We start from the raw sequence: 15,795 nt of genomic DNA on the forward strand, positions 1-15,795 counted from the left end.
GGCTAGCCGTATCCACGGGTGCCTTCCATACCAACACTTTCCAAGGAATTTATTATTTGACAACATAAAGTAAATTCATTTTTGGATTTCGGGACTGAGAATCCCTAAAACCTTTGCCTTACTCTCGTGCAATGACAAGTGAATAAACACTCATCTTGAGAATAACACATCCAACATGGAAAATATTAGCCACCCGTTACCATTCCGCGAGCGAAACAAATACACAAAAGAGAAGCTTATTTTGAATAGAGATGGCACATACAAATTTGCTTAGAATGGCAAAAGAATACCGCATATAGGTAGATATAGTGGAATCATGTGGCAAAACTGGTTTAAAGGATTTTGGATGCACAAGTAGAGATCATACTATATTCCAACTTCGAGAGATCCGTTAGTATAAGAAAGCAAACCACTACTATAAGTGTTGTGTTAAACCAATTCATATTTTGTTTTTGTATTATATCTACTGTATTCCAACTTTTCTATGGCAAAAACTCATCAAAGAAAACCATAGAGCCATCAAAATAAGCACACAACACAAAGAAAACAGAATCTGTCAAAACAAAACAGTCTGTAGTAATCTGACTTTGGAGAATACTTATGTAACTCCAAAAATTCTACAAAAATAGGACGACATGGGTAATTTGTATGTTAATCTTCTGTAAAAATAATCAAGGCAAAATCTCTTTTATTTGATTTATGAAAATTATTTTCGTGAGCACAAAGTTTCTGTCTTTTTCAGCAAGATTAAACAACTATCACCCAAGAAGATCCTATTGGCTTTACTTGGCACAAACACTAATTGAAACATAAAAGGCACAATCATACCAGTAGCATAATTGTTTAAACACTCAATAACAGAAAGCAAAAAGCAAAAATAAATTTTATTCATTGGGTTGCCTCCCAACAAGCGCTATAGTTTTACGCCCTTAGCTAGGCATAAAATTTCAATGATGCGCACACAACAGATAATAATTGAACCACAAAGTGAGCATCATGAAACATGTGGCAAACACATTTAAGTCTAACATACTTCCTATGCATAGGAATTTTATAGGAAAATAAATGATCAAGACAAGAAATATCTAGCATATGCAAAGGAGATGAATAAAACATTGACAATCTCAACACAACGAGAGGAAATTTAATAACATGAAAATTTCTACAACCATATTTTCCTCTCTCATAATAATTATATCTAGGATCATAATCAAATTCAATAATATAACTATCATATAAAATTTTCTCTTTATGATCCACATGCATGCAAAGTTGACACTCTTCCAAAATAGTGGGATCATCAAATAAAGTCATGACCTCTCCAAACTCACTTTCATCAAAAAAATTATAAGATTGAACACTCTCCAAATATGTGGGATTATTTTTAGCTAAAGTTGACACTCTTCCAAACCCACTTTCAATATTATCGCAAAAATATTCATCATGGGGCTTAAATAAATTTTCAAGATCATAAGAAACATTATCATCCCAATCATGATCATTGCAATAAGTAGCGGACATAACAAAACAAGCATCCCCAAGCTTGGGGTTTTGCATATTATTAGCACAATTGACATTAATATAATTTATAGTAAAACTATTGCAATCATGCTTTTCATTCAAGGAGCTATCATGAATCACTTCATAAATTTCTTCATCACAATTTTCAGATTCACGATTCTCAAGCAAAACTTCATGAAGATAATCTAGTGCACTCAAGTCACTAACAATTGGTACATCGTGATTGGATCTTTTAAAAAGATTAGCAAGTGGATGGGGATCCATATCAATAGATTTTTAGCAAGCGAAGATGCAAGCATATAGAAGGCACATGGCAACACAAGCAAAAGATCTGACGAGAAAAAGGCGAACGAAAAAGAGGGCGAATAAAACAGCAAATTTTTGTGAAGTGGGGGAGAGGAAAGCGAGAGGCAAATGGCAAATAATGTAAATTGCGAGGAGATGAGATTTTTGATTAGGAACCAAGTTACGTTAAAGATCCTCCCCGGCAACGGCGCCAGAAATTCCCTTGATGATGTTTGCTAAGACTACGTCGGTGTTTCCCCCAAGAGGAGAGGATGATGTAGCACACCAATGGTAGGTATTTCCCTCAGTAATGAAACCAAGGCATCGAACCAGTAGGTGAACCAAGCAACAAAACGTAAACAGCCTCTGCACACAAATAACAGCCACTCGCAAACCGACGTGTTAAAGGGGTTGTCAATCCCTTTCGGGTAACGGCGCCAGAAGGCACGATGATGGGAGAAAATTATAATAGATTGAAATAATAGATCACAAATAAAATAAAGTGCAGAAAGATATTTTTGTATTTTTAGTTTAATAGATCTGAATAAAAATGCAAAGGAAAAATAGATCGCAAGGCAAAATATATGAGAAAGAAGACCCGGGGGCCATAGGTTTCACTAGTGGCTTCTCTCGAGAAAAATAGCAAACGGTGGGTAAACAAATTACTGTTGGGCAATTGATAGAACTTCAAATAATCATGACAATATCTAGGAAATGATCATTACATAGGCATCACGTCCAAGATTAGTAGACCAACTCCTGGCTGCAACTACTACTATTACTCAACACATCGACCGCTATCCAACATGCATCTAGTGCATTAAGTTCATGGAAAAACGGAGTAATGCAATAAGAACGATGACATGATGTAGACAAGATCCGTTTATCTATATGGTGGCAGATATAGATCTCGTCTTTTTATCCTTAGTAGCAATGATACATACATGTCGGTTCCGTTTCTGTCACTGGGATCAAGCACCGTAAGATCGAACCCACTACCGGGCACCTCTTCCCATTGCAAGATAAAAAGATCAAGTTGGCCAAACAAAACCCAAATATCGGAAAAGAAATACAAGGCTATAAGAGATCATGCATATAAGATATCAAGGAAACTCAAATAACTTCCATGGATATAAAAAGATATAACTGATCATAAACTCAAAGTTCATCAGATCCCAACAAACACACCGCAAAAGAGAGTTACATCATATGGATCTCCAAGAGACCATTGTATTGAGAATTCAGCGAGAGAGAGAAAGCCATCTAGCTACTAACTACGGACCCAAAGGTCTACAAAGAACTACTCACGCATCATCGGAGAGGCACCAATGGAAGTGGTGAACCCCTCCGTGATGGTGTCTAGATTAGATCTGGTGGTTCTGGACTCTGCGGCGGCTGGATGAATATTTCGTCGACTCCCCTAGGGTTTGTTGATTTTTGGTGTATTTATAGAGCAAAGAGGTGGTCCGGGGGCACCCGAGGTGGGCACAACCCACCAGGGTGCGCTTGGGCCTCCTAGCGCACCCTAGTGGGTTGTGCCCCCCTCGAGGCACCCCCAGGTTCAACCAGGGCTGATTGCCTTCCTTCTGGCCCATAAAAAAATCATCGTGGAGTTTCGTGGCATTTGGACTTCGTTTGATATTGATTTCCTGCGATGTAAAAAACATGGAATAAACAACAACTGGCACTTGGCACTATGTCAATAGGTTAGTACCAAAAAATGATATAAAATGATTATAAAACATCCAATATTGATAATAAAACAACATGGAACAATCAAAAATTATAGATACGTTGGAGACGTACCAAGTAGCACCATGATCTTCATGATAGAGAGTTTCCTGTTTTTTCACTTTCATATACTAGTGGGAATTTTTCATTATAGAACTTGGCTTGTATATTCCAATGATGGGCTTTCTCAAATTGCCCTAGGTCTTCCTGAGCAAGCAAGTTGGATGCACGCTCAATTAGTTTCTTTTTGAGCTTTCATACACTTATAGCCCTAGTGCATCCGTTGCATGGCAATCCCTACTCACTTGCATCGATATCGATTGATGGGCATCTCCATAGCCCATTATTTTGCCTAGTTGATGTGAGACTTTCTCCTTCTTTTTGTCTTCTCGACAACCACCATATTCTATTCCACCTATAGTGCTATATCCATGGCTCACGCGCATGTATTGCATGAAAGTTGAAAAAGTTTGAGAATACTAAAGTATGAAACAATTGCTTGACTAATACAGGGGTTGTGCATGATGGAATACTTTGTGTGATGAAGATGGAGCATAGCCAGACTATATGATTTTGTAGGGATAACTTTCTTTGGCCATGTTATTATGAGAAGACATGATTACTTTATTAGTATGCTTGAAGTATTATTGTTTTCATGTCAATGTTAATCTTTTGTTTTGAATCTTATGGATCTGAATATTCATGCCACAATAAAGAAGATTGCATTGATAAATATTAGGTAGCATTTTACATCATTTTTTGTTTTTATCATTTACCTACTCGAGGATGAGCTGGAATTAAGCTTGGGGATGCTTGATACGTCTCCAACGTATCTATAATTTTTGATTGTTCCATGCTATTATATTACCTATTTTGGATGTTTTATATGCATTAATATGATATTTTATATTATTTTTGTGACTAACTTATTAACCCAGACCTAGTGCCAGTTTTTGTTTTTCCTTGTTTTGAGTTTTACAGAAAAGGAATATCAAACGGAGTCCAAACGGAATAAAACGTTACAATGATTTCTCTTGGACCAGAAGAAACCTAGGAAGCTTTGGGAGGAGGCCAGAAGACACACGAGGTGGCCATAAGCCCTAGGGGCGCGCCTCGGGGGGCGCCCTAGGCTTGTGGGCCCCTCGGGGGATCCTAACCCTAATCCCAACACTACAAATCCTCAAATATTTCGCCTATGACAGAAGCATCCACGAAAATACTTTTCCACCCCGCAAGCCTCTGTTCCAGTGAGATCCTATCTTGGTGCCTTTTCCGGCACCCTGCCGGAGGGGGATTCGATCATGGAGGGCCTCTACATCAACCTTGCTGCCCTTCCGATGAAGCGTGAGTAGTTTACCATGGACCTAAGGGTCCATAGCTAGTAGCTAGATGGCTTCTTCTCTCTCTTTGATCTTCAATACAATGTTCTCCTCGATGTTCTTGGAGTTCTATCCGGTGTAATATTCTTTTGCGGTGTGTTTGTCGCGATCCGATGAATTGTGGATTTATGACTAGATTATCTATGAATATTATTTGAGTCTTCTCTGAACTCTTTTATGCATGATTAAGATATCTTTGTATTTTTCTTCGAACTATCGGTTTGGTTTGGCCAACTAGATTGGTTTTTCTTGCAATGGGAGATGTGCTTAGTTTTGGGTTCAGTCTTGCAGTGTCCTCACCTAGTGACAGAAGCAGTAGCCAGGCACATATTGCATTGTTGCCATCAAGGATAAAAATATGGGGTTTATATCATATTGCTTGAGTTTATCCCTCTACATCATTTCATCTTACTTAAAGCGTTGCTCTGTTCTTATGAACTTAGTACTCTAGATGCAGGCAGGAGTCGGTCGATGTGTGGAGTAATAGTAGTAGATGCAGAATCATTTCGGTCTACTTGTCATGGACGTGATGCCTATATTCATGATCATTGCCTTAGATATAGTCATAGCTATGCGCTTTTCTATCAATTGCTCGACAGTAATTTGTTTACCCACCGCATGTTTTCTTTCAAGAGAGAAGCCTCTAGTGAGACCTATGGCCCCCGGATCTATTTTCAATCATATATTTTCAGATCTATAAACCAAAAAACCCAAAAATACCTTGCTGCAATTTATTTATATTTACTTTAGTTTGCTCTTTTATTTATCTTTTATACCTATCTTTATCAGATCCCACTCTCGTTCGTGACCGTGAAGGGATTGACAACCCCTTTTTCGCGTTGTGTGCAAGTGTTTATTAGTTATTGCATGTGCATATATTGGGGACTTGCTTGTGCCTCCTACTGGATTGATACCTTGGTTCTTAACTGATGGAAATACTTATCTCTACTTTGCTGCATCACCCTTTCCTCTACAAGGGAAAAAGCAACGCAAGCTCAAGAAGTAGCACTAGGTGATCAATGTTAGGTGCACTAGGAACCTCTACATCATCCAGAAGCTCGATACGAATACCACGCCCGGTACCTGCATCATGGTGAGGAAGAAAAATAGGAGAATACACAACATCTACAAATTGTAAGATGAAATAGGTGATGATGGAATATATTTGGAGGAAGTTTGTGAGTCGGGAATATTTGAGAAGGGATAGTGATTCTTATCAAAGAAAACATCACGAGAAATATAAACACGACTGGTCGGAACATGGAGACACTTGTATCCTTTATGAAGAGAGCTATACCCGAGAAAGACACATTTTTAGACCGGAACTCAAGTTTGCGATTATTATATGGTCAAAGATGGGGCCAGCAGGGGCACAACCAAACACCTTGAAAAATGTATAATCAGGTGTTTCTTTAAGCAAACATTCAATGGGAGGTTTTCATACCTAGCACTCGTGTAGGGAGGCAGTTGATGAGAAAACAAGATGTAGAAAAAACATCATTCCAGAAACGGAATGGTACAGATGCATGTGCCAAAAGAGTTAACCCAGTTTCCACCATGTGATGATGCTTACGTTCAGCCGTGCCATTCTGCTGATTTGTATGAGGACGGGACACGCGGTGTGTGATCCAAAGTTTTCCAAAGAATGTGTTGAGGTTGCGATATTCCCCTCCCCAATTAGATTGAACATGCAGTATTTTATGATTAAGAAGACGCTCAACATGAGTTTGAAATTGAAGAAAGACATTGAGCACATATGCCTTGCGCTTAAGAAAGTAAAGCCAAGTAAAGCGACTTTAAGCATCAATAAAACTGACATCGTAATTATGACCACTAACGGAGGTTTGAGATGGGCCCCATACATCTGAAAACACAATTTCTGGAGGATTTTTAACTACACGAGTAGACTCTAAAAACGGAAGTTGGTGACTTTTGCCTTGCTGACAAGCATCACAAGCAGAGACATCTTTATTGTTGTACACAACTAGTAGTTGATGACGATGAAGGACATGACCCACAATCGGAGAAGCTGGATGACCGAGACGCGAATGCCATTGAGATGAATTGACACGAACAGTGTTGAAGACGTTGGAGGCCGTGGGTGCATCAAGTGGATAGAGACCATGTTTGTAATGAACTTTAAGAAGAACGCCCCTTGTTGCACGATCCTTAAAAAAGACATCGACAGGGTGAAATTCAACAAAGACATCATTGTCATGAGTAAGTTTAGGAAGAGATAGAAGATTGCATGTAACAGTGGGAACTTCAAGAACATCACAAAGTTGAAGTTGCCTAGAGGTACTAGCGGAAAGAGAGGTTTAACCAATATGTTCGATGCGCATACCTGACACATTGGTTATGTGCACCTTGTCCGGACCATGGTTGGGCTCGCGGGAGTGAAGCTTGTCAAGTTCATTCGTCAGATGATCCGTTGCTGCGGTGTCCATGTACCAGCTTGCATCGATGGGATACGAAGGAGTGTGGCCTTGAGGGACACCAACAGGACCATGAGTAGCCATGGAAGTTGGGCGCTCATTGTTGCATCCATCATTGTCAATGCCCAAAAAGTCACGCTTAAGAGTTTGTGGCAACAAGATGCAACATGGCCCTGAAAACCGCAAAGCGGGCATGTGGGACGCCCGTCATTGGGATATCCGCAAGTAGGGAAAGATGAACTATCTGCAGATGATGAGCTTCCTCTTGAACGTTTGTTGTTGTTGTAGGTCTACTGATGTGGTGGTGAGGGAAGGATCACCTTGCCACCAGAGGAACCACCACCACGATAGGGCGGCCACGACGCACCACGAGTCACGGCGTTGGCCGAAGAGAATCCACCATGGATTTCAGCTGATGGACGAGACTCAATGCGTTGTTCAGTCTGAAGTAGTCGAGCATAGAGATCCCGTGGGGGCATCGGAGTATCACAACCTTGTACCACCTCGACCAAAAAAATCATAATCACCATCAAGTACACCAAGGATGAAACCGGTGAACTCCTCATCAGAGAGAGGTTTCGCAATGGCAGCTAATGTGTCAGCAAGATTATTTACTTTGTTGAAGTACACAGTGGCCGAGAGATCAAGTTTCTGCATGTCTTGAAGTTGTCGACGAAGCGCCATGGATCACACCATGGACTGAGAGGAAAAACTACCCTCGAGTGTTGTCCAGGCTTCCTGAAAAGTAGACGCAAGGAGAATCATGCCGGCCACACCCTCTGTTAGTGATGACCGAATCACCGAGAGTATGGCCTGATCCTGCTGAACCCAGACGGTGTACGCTTGGTTGGGCACCATGTGCTACACACCGGTCGCCGTCATGGAGACGACAGTTGATGGCGGGCATGGCAGCGACCCATCAACATAGCCGATAAGGTTATGGTTGTTAAGAAGGGGAAGAACTTGTGTGCGCCAATAGAGGAAGTTGTCTGTCAAGAGCTTGATGGTGAGGAGGTGTGCGAGTTGGAACGATGCAAATGAAGGAACATCTACCACCGTGGGCTGACGGATGGGAGCAGGCCGCACCGCGGCAGTGCAGGAGAACATGGAGGAGGGGAGAGGGTCATAACCCCGACGATGAAGGAGCCGAGGGTGTTGCTAGTACTGGTCGGACCGGCGGCAATGCTCACCACCATGGCGTTATCGTGGTTGGAGAGTAGGGAGGCCAGGGTAGTAGAGAAGATTTCCCCAGCGGTGGAGGCACCAGAGGAGGCAGCAGAAGACATTGGATCAATCTAGTCTAATACCATGTAAAGTTCAGGGTTACGATGGGTTGAGGGACTCGCATGCCTGAAGGGTGCGGCGTAGCTCTTTTATATATATGGAGAGGGACAGTACAGGTACAAGTCATATACAGTATGTAGATTCCTAAATAAACAAATTGTAGCAAAGTAATTTTGGTTTTAATAATATGGTAATAATAGACCCGGGGCCATAGTTTTCACTAGAGGTTTCTCTCTTTAACACATAGCATACGGTGGGTGAACAAATTATAGTTGGACAATTGAAGGAAAAGCGCATAGTTATGACATTATTCATAGAAATTGTGACGCCCCCGATTTGACCGTACACTAATCATGCACGCAAATGTGTACGATCAAGATCAGGGACTCATGGGAAGATATCACAACACAACTCTAAAAGTAAAATAAATCATACAAGCATCATATTACAAGCCAGGGGCCTCGAGGGCTCGAATACAAGTGCTCGATCATAAACAAGTAAGAGGAAGCAACAATATCTGAGTACAGACATAAGTTAAGCAAGTTGCCATAAGATGGCTAGCACAAACTGGGATACAGATCGAAAGAGGCGCAGGCCTCCTGCCTGGGATCCTCCTAAACTACTCCTGGTCGTCGTCAGCGGCCTGCACGTAGTAGTAGGCACCTCCAGTGTAGTAGGAGTCGTCGTCGACGGTGGCGTCTGGCTCCTGGGCTCCGGCATCTGGTTGCGACAACCAGGTAGAAGGGAAAGGGGGAAAAGAGGGAGAAAAGCAACCGTGACTACTCATCCAAAGTACTCGCAAGCAAGGAGCTACACTACACATGCATGGGTATATGTGTAAAGGGCCATATCGGTGGACTGAATTGCAGAATGCCAGAATAAGAGGGGGATAGCTAATCCTATCGAAGACTACGCTTCTGGCCACCTCCATCTTGCAGCATGTAGAAGAGAGTAGATTGAAGTCCTCCAAGTAGCATCGCATAGCATAATCCTACCCGACGATCCTCCCCTCGTTGACCTGTTAGAGAGCGATCACCGGGTTATATCTGGCACTTGGAAGGGTGTGTTTTATTAAGTATCCGGTTCTAGTTTTCATAAGGTCAAGGTACAACTCCAAGTCGTCCTGTTATCGAAGATCACGGCTATTCGAATAGATGAACTTCCCTGCAGGGGTGCACCACATTACCCGACACGCTCGATCCCATTTGGCCGGACACACTTTCCTGGGTCATGCCCGGCCTCGGAAGATCAACACGTCGCAGCCCTACCTAGGCACAACAGAGAGGTCAACACACCGGTCTAAATCCTATGCGCGCAGGGGTCTGGGCCCATCGCCCATTGCACACCTGCACGTTGCGTGGGCGGCCGGAAGCAGAACTAGCCCCCTTAATACAAGAGCAGGCTTACGTTCCAATCCGGCGCGCACCGCTCAGTTGCTGACGTCACGAAGGCTTCGGCTGATACCACGACGCCGGTTGCCCATATCTTGTCCCACGTGGCGGTTAGTGCGTATAAGGTCAACGACCCAACTCAGATCTAATACCAAGATCTCGTTAAGCGTGTTATTTTGAAGTAACCGCAGACGCTGGCCAGGGCCAGGCCCACCTCTCTCCTAGGTGGTCTCAACCTGCCCTGTCGCTCCGCCACAAAGTAACAGTCGGGGGCCGTCGGGAACCCAAGCCCACCTCTACCGGGGTATAGCCACCTGCCCCTTCAGCCCCCATCTCTGAACAGTATCGTAAGTAATGTAACTGTATAAAGTATATAGCATATGCCCGTGATCACCTCCCGAAGTGATCACGGCCCAGTAGTATAGCATGGCAGACGGACAAGAGTGTAGGGCCACTGATGGAACACTAGCATCCTATACTAAGCATTAGGATAGCAGGTAAGGGTAACAACAGTAGTAGCAAGGACAGGCTATGCATCAGGATAGGATTAACGGAAAGCAGTAACATGCTACCCTACTCTAATGCAAGCGGTATAGAGAAGAATAGGCGATATCTGGTGATCAAGGGGGGCTTGCCTGGAAGCTCTGGCAAGAAGGACGGGTCGCCGTGGACGTAGTCGTACTCAGGGGCATCAGCGTCGGTCTCGAGGTCTACCGGAGAAGAAGAGGGGGAAGAAACAGTAAATATAATGCAAACAGATGCATGACAAAGCAAACAGCAGTGCTAGGTGTGCCCAAATGCGGTAGGAGGTGATACCGGTGAAGGGGGAAAACATCTGGGAAAGTATCCCCGGTGTTTCGCGTTTCGGACAGATGAACCGGAGGGGGAAAGTTGCGTGTTTGCTATGCTAGGGATGTGTGGCGGACGAACGGGCTGCGTATCCGGATTCGTCTCGTCATTCGGAGCAACTTTCATGTAGAAAGTATTTTCATCTGAGCTACGGTTTATTTTATATGATTTTCTAAAGTTTTAAATCATTTTTAGAATTTATTTATTTAATTTAATTCAACATTATAAAGAATAGTGCATGCCGATGTCATCATGACGTCAGCAGCCAACAGAGGTGTTGACTGGTCAAACTAACGTGTGGGTCCAGTGGGACCCACCTGTCATACTCTGTTAAGGTTAACTAGGGTTTAGCTAAACTAATTACTGTTTAACTAAACTAACAAGTTAATCGGATTAATTAAATATGATTAATTAACTTAATTAATTCACTAATTAATTAATTAATTATTAATTGTATTAATTCATTTTTAATTTTATTTACTTTTATGTTACAAAAAACGTTCTGGGGCTAGGCCCGTTTGTCATAGGCCCTAGGGAGGCCTAGCGGGTTTGGGCGCGGGTGCGCGAACGAGCGCGGGCGCCAGGAGCGGGCTCCCGACAAGGGCGAGATCAGGCATGGCGTCGCCCGAGCGGGAGCGCCGGCGAGCAGGGCGGGACGCTGGTGGCCAGGGCTGCGCGCCGGCGTGGCGCAGTAGTAGGACCACCGCGGGACGGAAACGGGGCGACGGTGCGGGAAGCCGACGAGCGCGGGTGGAGGTGGCCGCGGACGACTGCGGCGGGGCGGCGGGCTCGCGCAGGCGAGGCGAGTCTACGACAGGCGGGCCGGGGAGCCGGTGCGGACTGTGGGCGCGCGGGAGCGCGGCCACGCACGCGCTGGGCGCGGCGGGGGGGAACGGCGCCGGCGACAGAGAGGGGAGGAGGAGTCAGGGCTCACTGCGGGATGCAGGGATCGGGGCAGTGGGGCGCGGGGAGGAGACGAAGACGACGACGACGTGGTGATGAGGTGCAGGCCGGCGAGGTGGAGGAGGCAGGCCGGCGAGGACGTTTCGGGCGGCGCCGGGCGGCAAGGTGACGGCGACCACAAAGGGGCGGCGTTCACCGGTGTTGGCGTAGGGGCGGGAGAGCGTCGCGGCGAGGGCGGGCTCCGGCGTAGTGGCCGCAGGGATCGGCGGCGGTGTTCGTGCCCCGATCCAGATCGGATCGGGTGGGGAGAGGGAGAGGGCGAACGAGTGGGGGGAGTGGGGGTGTCGGTTAGGGTTTGTGGGAGTGGGGGGAGGCCTATGTAGGCCAGAGGCGTGGGCCGGCCTGGCTGGGCCATGGCCCAGTTGGGCCAAGGGGTCCAGTGGGGGGGGGGTATTTGTCTCCCCCTATTTTATTTATTTTTGGATTTTGTTTTATTTCTTTTCTGTTCTAATTTTAAATTTTAAATACATTAGTTTTATAAAATACATTAGTTGTACCTAAATTACTGTTAACAATTATGCCACCACCACAATTAACTTGGCACCTAAAATAAATTAGTTTGTAATTGTTTATTATTTTAAAAGTATTTAAATAATTGTTCTCGCTGCGTTTTATTTATTTTAGAGTATTTAAGCAATTTATAAAAGTGTGGTCTCTCCACCATAGTTACTTATGCATTATTTGGCACAAACCGAACATTTTAGTTTTGGCTTTTGAAAACTTTTACCGGTTACTTAATTTTTAATAAGACCGTTTCGAAACGGTCTTGAATCAACGCAAGTTTAACAATAGTAACCGAGGTGACGTGGCATCATTAGCAATGGGTTACTGTAGCTTAATTATCCGGGCGTCACAATTCTCCTCCACTACAAGAAATCTCGTCCTGAGTTTTAGGAGCGGGAGTAAGGGGGAAGGGGTTTGGTTACGAAATTCTAACGAATCTTCTCGTTCTTTGTTGCTCTTCTCAAAGAGGTCGATCCATTACATTGATGTCTTCATTTCTCTGCTTCAGGTCATCATGATGAAGTTATCATTTTCTTCGGGAACTCCAACGTACTTACGAATAGGTAAGGGACAACTCAGCTACGACAGAATGCTTATGACGGAAACAATCTGGGGTTAACCCATGAATGAGCATAAGATTATCTCTCGAGTTGAACCTATAAAATACATCGAGAGTAAGGTACGAAGGTACAATAAGAGGTTCCAAGCGGATAGGTAGTTGCTCGAAGTCTGAACCAGAGTGAGAAAGGGGTTCAGAGCAGCGAGAGTAAGTATTGCGTCTGATACCAGAATGGAGCACTAGGAAGGTGGCTCGTGAATTAAATACGAAGCCAAGAGCGAGGAATAAGTTTGGAAACAGGGGGGTATAGGAGAGTCAGGTTTCAATCCTGTGGAACTTTGGGTTATGGGCCCACCATGTGGGTTAAAAGTAGGAAGGGCGGAGACATCTTGCGTGATCATGCAAGCAAGGCATGTCAGAGGGTAGCCTGTCAGTTAGGTCGGCAACAATATCGGTACCAAGGGCGAGGGACGCAGAGAACCATTTTCCTGCTCATTGAACGAGGCGGACCAATAGGCAAAGTTCTCGTCCATCAGTGGCTGCCGGAATGTCATCAACAACAGTAACAGGGTCTTGCTGACAGAATTGTACACCGAGGTGTTTACATAAGCAGGAGAATATTTCTCTTGGATCATATAGATCACAAGAAAGGTTAAACCAAACAATGGAAAGGAAAATGTGATTATCAGATTAAACAGAACAATGGAAAGGAAAACTGTGTTAAACACATATTTCAGGGATATATCCTTCCCAAGGACAGGCGGAGCATAATATCCATGACAGGATAGAAAGTAGAAAACCATTTAGGTAAGGGGGAAAGGACTTTCATGACATTACCCCTACCACGATGTTTTGGATATTTGATAAAGAAAAGATAGCATTGCTTCAACTGATCTTATTGAAGATCGGAGTACCACCGACATGCTTCGAGATAGCATTAACATGGTTTTCAATCAAAGGTCGGACTTTGGATACACAAAGGATCCATCAGGGATGACTTATAGAATAAGTCTTACAATTTCCTCATGGAAGAATGGATAACCTTGCCAAAAGCAAGCTATAACAATAGGCCCTCCGGCCAGGTGTGCCAGGCATGACATCACCTTACCGGGTCATATAAAGACCAATGTTATAACTCTTTGAAATATGTTCCAACCATCGTATCTGACCGAGATTCAGATTTGATTGTTGTCAGGATACCTCAGACTCAAGATGCCTAAGAAGAAAAGGTGCAACACAAATTGACGGGATTACATTGTAAGATTCTCAGGAAATGAACCATGGAAGCGAGTTCCGAAATAAGAGTTCATCGTTAAACCAAGGAGGGGATGAGGAGGTGGGTGATGGGCTCAGTGAAAATTCATCAAGAATCCCAAACGGATGGATTTCCACAATAATGTGAACGAGAAGATGACACTTGTCAATTCAAATGATATAATTTTGTATGCTCGAGGAAAACATACACCATCAATCATTAGTTGAAAGGTGTGCCCGAATTATGACCTTAGGCAGCAAGATCAATGTTAGAGTGACGATTCAATAACCAACAGTCTAAGAATGAACTGTCGATCATTTATTTGAAAGCAATAGGGTTGCTAGAAGTACAGAACTCAAGCAGCATCGTTAGCATATTGGTATCCCGGTTAAAAACAATGCGGGGACCAAGGAAGAATGGTGATGGCAAGAAGTATCATCATACCGAGAATTTCTAAGAGGTGGAGCAATCCCCACAACATTCTCGGCAGAAAAGACAGTAATACTTCGAGGCAGAACACAATACTAGCTGGAGAGAAAGTTGTATTCATAATGTGGACATGTTTGCGATGAAAGGAAGTCAAGGGTGTTGTCGATGATAATAAAAATCATCGAGGGCAAGGAGGGTATTTCTCATCATGAGCACAGTTGACATCTCAGAAGAAGTCAAAGTGTTGAAGGTGATCCGACACATTTGTCGGGAGGTTTCAAGAGGATGCAATCAAACAACAACGGCAACAAGCAAGGAAATGACGAAGTGGCAAGTTATAGGATCAATATATAAGATGCAAGCTCGGAACCAAGGTTGCCTTTCAAGACAAGTAACAAGATGTTGAAAGCTCGACGTAAGTCGTGCTCACACACTGAAGAATTCGTGCACCAGAGAAGGACGAGGTAGCACAGTTAAATATAGCAAGACTAGGATGCAGCCGATAGTCTAGGAATGACTAGACTGGGTTCAGAATTTCCCAGGAAAAATACTAGGGGTATTTGATTTGTAGTGGGGAATAATTTCACTAGTCGGTGTCCTTGGTTGACCACAACCCAGAACCCGTACAGTGATTACGACAAGGAAAGACATTACTTCAACAAAGTTAGTAAGATGTGGTGCCATGGTAAGACATCTTCGAGATACCAGGGGGTAATACTCGAAGGTAGAATCATGATAGAAATAGAACCGGGTCATTGACCTATGACAGTAGACACTTCAACATTGCCAAAAATAGACGAGGCACTGGAATGGATTCCCATCAGATATATTAGTTCAGGACAGCATGGTCGGAACCATAACTGTAAGGAATCAATTTCAAGAATACCGAAAGAATCATACAGCTGGATAATCATTTTGCAAGAAGCTTCTGAGATGGTCTACATCATTTTCATGGGCATGGACACAAAGTTCAAGGTCGACTCCCACTTCTTTAATGCATATCATTTCATTCACCTCTCGCTTTGATATAACTGTAGTGTTGGAATTTTATCTGGTGGAACACCGGAAGAGTATGACTTGTGAAAACTTTCGGGTTCTCACGGATTAGGGGAAGGCATAGGTTCAACCCATCGGGCATCTTAGTAACATATACCACAAGTCTCAGAAGTAAATACACAAGCTCGAAAATACAGCATGGTTGGCCAAGCAG

This window comes from Aegilops tauschii, chromosome 5 (assembly GCF_002575655.3).
Source record: "Aegilops tauschii subsp. strangulata cultivar AL8/78 chromosome 5, Aet v6.0, whole genome shotgun sequence".
Lineage (NCBI taxonomy): Eukaryota > Viridiplantae > Streptophyta > Magnoliopsida > Poales > Poaceae > Aegilops > Aegilops tauschii.